Consider the following 4,341-nt stretch of genomic DNA (forward strand, 5'->3'; position numbering starts at 1 on the left):
ATCAACTCTATACTGCAGTATCAAACTTATTTAAAGAAGGGGGTGTGTCCCTTATTTTTTTTCCCTTTTTTTTTTTTTTTTTTTTTTAAACAAACCTGCCAGGTCTGTTCAAGATCATTTTTTCCTGTAAATAACACTAAAGGCTAAAAGCTTTATTAGACTTGTTTCATCTGTATCAAAGTAAGTCCTGAGCATTATGACACATTTTTTTTTTCCTGCTGTGAATCACTTCAGGTCTCCTTTCCTGTGTTAATGAATAAGCTGGGTGTTTTTCATGATAGGTCACAGAACACCATACACAGAAGGTTGTTTATTACAGAGAGTTGGTAGAGCTGCTCAGACACACAAACTTTGACAAACCTGGCTTCATCCCTGGTAGTCATCAGAGGGGGCATGAGGAGTAGGATTGTGTGAAGCCACCAGAAGCTGAGCTGAGCAAGAGCTTACTTACTCTTTTGCTGTACTCTCCCTCCAAGCATTCCTGCTCCAAAGCAGCCATTCCTGTTAAAACAAGAGCCACTGGATGTCACACCAGCTGACCTGCCTGCTCCAGGTGAGGGGATCTTACTTCTCACAGGTGTAAACAATGCACAGGAAAATAATCTTGTGTTGCTCTCTGCAGGTTGCATTTCTCTCCTCCAGGACTGATGCTTGCTCTCTGGTGCATATTTTAGTTCTTTGTACTTGGATTTCTCCATATTTCTGGAGCTCAGAGAGCAGTACCCTCAAACAGGGATTACTTGGACTTGAGATGGGGAAAAAACAGCCTCAGGTCTTCTGATTGTTTTATTATTTTCCATGGTCTTTCATCATTCCTTGCTAGAAAGGCTAAAACCATGGAAGTGACACTGCCCTACTCTCACTTGTGCTCAGAGTAGGTGTTGTGTATAGAACAGCTGTCTCCCCCCCCAGTCAGTTCATTCTCTTTAAACATTGAGGTCATCCATATATAAATATGCTAAAAAAACCCAACTTTCAATACAGAGCCCATAAAATATGCAAAACCAAGAGATGATTAGGAAAAGGCCCCTCACTGAGGCCACCCCACTGCATACTCAGGTGCTGGAAGGGATGGGGAAAAGGGAAGAAGCTTTTGATCTTGCAATATAGATCAGCCCAAAACTGTTTTAACAGTTTTAAACTGTTTTAACTGGTTTTTAGCCTTAAACAGAACTACAAAGATAAGTTTCAGTTCCTTGAAGTGTCGTGGGCTTCCTACACGCTGCTGGGCTCTACCAGTTGTAAGGTCAATGCCATCCAATGTACTCAAGAAATGAGTTATGGCCAGGCAAAGCACAAGCATGCTATGGAAGCTTCTCTTGAACAGGTTTACTAGGTGAGCAGTGTTCTGCTTATTTTTATTTTTTTTTAATGTAGGGATTTTGCCCTTCAGCTGTTGTAATGACTCACTGATTTGCATGGCCACTCATGTTTATTGAAACTTCAAAGCACGTGATTGTGATCATGGAATTCCCTGTCACTCATCTCTAATTCAGCTCACTAGATTTTATTTTTTTCTTTCCCTTCTCATCCTAGTCCCTTAATCTAAATGGGCCTTACCACTTTAAAAGTAAAGTAGGACAGAGGGATGTGTGAGAGAAAAGGAAAATTTCTGAACTCCCTGCCCTGTTCCAAATTAATTAGAGCCAAAACCACCTAAAATATGTGTAGAAAGCAGCTTAGAAAATGCTATCCCTTACTGCATTTAAGCACTGAAACTAAAGTTAAAGATGAATGACAAACTAAATCTGTGTTAGCAGCTCTCTCTGCAGTTTGACAGCACTCCAAGTACAAAGGAAGAGAAAATGTGTAGGTATTTACTGGGTTTCTAGCACAATGTGCACAACTTGCAGAATAAGTCAACCCTGTAATGCTTGCCAGTGGGATGGGATAGCAGGACAGCTGCCTGGCCACTGGTTTTTCTTTTGTCAGCTATATGAAAATCAAGACATTTCTGGAGGCAGGCTGCTGTGGTAATCTGCTTGACATTCCCCTCTTTTGTGTGGGCCCCAACCTCCTGTTGGCTTTGAACTCTCCTGGGTATGGGAAGTATGACATTTAATAGATGTCACTTGCTTGACAGGTTTCCCTTAGGATGGCTGTTTCCCATAAGTACATGTCCTGCTCCTCTTTACAGCCAGGGCACTGATTTCCTAAGCCATAACTTGACAAACCTCCTTCCCCAGCACCAACATCCTCTTTGAGGCAGCATTTCCTTCAGGGGGCTCCCTGCCATTCAGTGGGCACTATGGGTGTGTACAGTGACTTCAGTGAAATCCCACATTTTCAAAAGACAGGAGAAGATCCCCAGCTGAAAGAAAAGCCTGTGTGGCACATGGGTCTGTGCCAGTTCACATTAAAGAAAATTCCAGCTGATAAATCCTTGCACATGTCCAAGATCAGAGTACAAAGTCTAGGAGGTTGAATTGAGTTGGGCTGTGCCTCTGTGCCTGATCTGAGCACACTGTGGCACTTTAGGAGCCTCTTTTCCAGCTCCTCCAGTGTAGCACAGTTTTCAGAGCTGTGAGGGTAACATCTTTGGCTTCTGGTCCTCCAAAGGGTTGCTGTATCATCATGTAAGCAGAGCACAGGCAGCACTGTCTTGCATAAATAAGAGAAAATACATCTGTATGAAAAGAGAAGGTTAAAGGTAATGGCACTCGAGAGGGAAAAGCATTCAAATAAAACATTTTTTTTTTCTTCACCATTTGCATATTGATTAAGAATCCCCTCCCATTTCAAGCCACAGTGTAGCTTTTGTGAAGTCTTTACTTTCCAAGGGGTTGTCTGTACTACAGGCAGTTTTTTCCTCTCATCCAAGTAGGGGAGGGTACATAACATTAATGGTAAAGATCAGGTGGTGTTGGCTCTTCACTTGAGTCAAGAGACTGAAGTAAATATTGCTGGAAGTGTGGGCCTTGGTCTGGATGCCTTGGGAGCATGTGGGAAGTGAGCTTTGCAGATCAAGCACCTTGATGCAAGACTTCTGCTCGAACAAATCCAATAGTTTTTACCTCAAAAAAGTTAGGAAGGGTAAACACCAGCATGGGAGCAAAGCAGAGTGCAGGGACAACTGTGCTTTTTCTCTATTAGGATTTCATGGCAAAATGGCTGATCAGCTGTCAAAATACACATTTTCAGAGCAGTGACAAAAAGTCACTGTCTTAATTTAGAAGTGAAGTCCTCCCAAGGCCTCTCCTGACCTCCTAACATGCATAACTCCAACAAATGCCTTGGCATGTAAAGTATTTGCTGTAGGTTATTGTAGGTAAGTAGTAACTGTAGGTTACTAACACATACTAAAATTAACTTTTTTAAATTTATTGTCCTAGTAAAGGCAAGACTTAAGGTTCCCTGGATGTCAGCCAGCTCTGACTGCCACCTCTGTGAAGTTTTGGGATGTTCTGCTGATGCTGTAGGACTGGCAGGGTGAAATCAAGGGCTCCTCCAAGTGATGATGAAGTCCAGGCTGAACGCGTGGCCAGGCTTCACACATCAGCAGCAGACCCAGCTCTGGAAGATAAAATAGAGGTAAGATTTCAATGGTCTCCACACTGCCCACACAAACAACATCTCTGTCCTCAAGTGAATGCTGGATTATTTGTGCAGGAATTCCCACTGCCCCATACAAAGTCATGTCTGATGTGATCCCCCCCCTAGCAGCATGAATCCACATCTCTGGATGTCACTGTACTGCTTCCCAGCACGTGAGGCACCTGCTTGACTGATTTCTTTACCCTTGTCAGTGTTCAGAATAGCTGTGCATCTGTTTTATCCAGGCAAATCAAGTGCACGTTGGTTTCCTTTCAGGGTGCCTGTGTGTACAGGCAGGGGGATTTTTGGAGAGCAGACACTTAGTATGGAATAAAATGCTCGTCTGCACTCTGATACTGATTTTCTTCTTTATTGGCTGCTCCTGAGTCTGCAGCCAGAGGAACAGTCTCCTGTGGAAAGGCAGCTTTAGACAATTTTATTGGCTGATGAATCTGATCTTGCCTGGCCACCTTCCAGAAACACTGACTTGCCCGAGATGAGAGTGAGAGGAAGGTTGCTCTGCCTGAGGCTGTAAAGCAATTGTTTTGAGACCAACGTAACACCCATGCCTTGCTGCACAGTGAGTATATAACGATGGGGCCATATACACACAGATATATGTGATAAGTGCTTTGTGATACAAGCTGGCACAATTAAACGTGCAGCTCCTGTAGATCGCGTCTTGTTTGCTGCTTAATTATGTGAAAATGTACTTGGTGAATTGCTTGCTGTCACAAAATGCTCAATTAACTGTTGCCAATGATCTAAGACGAAAACACTGCATTTGTTGTCTCCTCTGATTGTTTC

The 4,341-nt window shown here is 43.1% G+C and overlaps 1 long non-coding RNA gene across 1 annotated transcript; it reads left to right on the top strand.

The window, feature by feature from the left end:
* Window positions 1–212: 212 nt before the first annotated feature.
* LOC139804763 (uncharacterized) lies at window positions 213–4,125 on the top strand. Its single transcript, XR_011729525.1, has 3 exons — window positions 213–553; window positions 3,333–3,531; window positions 4,012–4,125. It is a non-coding gene; the product is annotated as an uncharacterized lncRNA (long non-coding RNA).
* Window positions 4,126–4,341: the final 216 nt, after the last annotated feature.

Source organism: Heliangelus exortis, chromosome 18 (assembly GCF_036169615.1).
Source record: "Heliangelus exortis chromosome 18, bHelExo1.hap1, whole genome shotgun sequence".
NCBI classification, from domain to species: Eukaryota; Metazoa; Chordata; class Aves; order Apodiformes; family Trochilidae; genus Heliangelus; species Heliangelus exortis.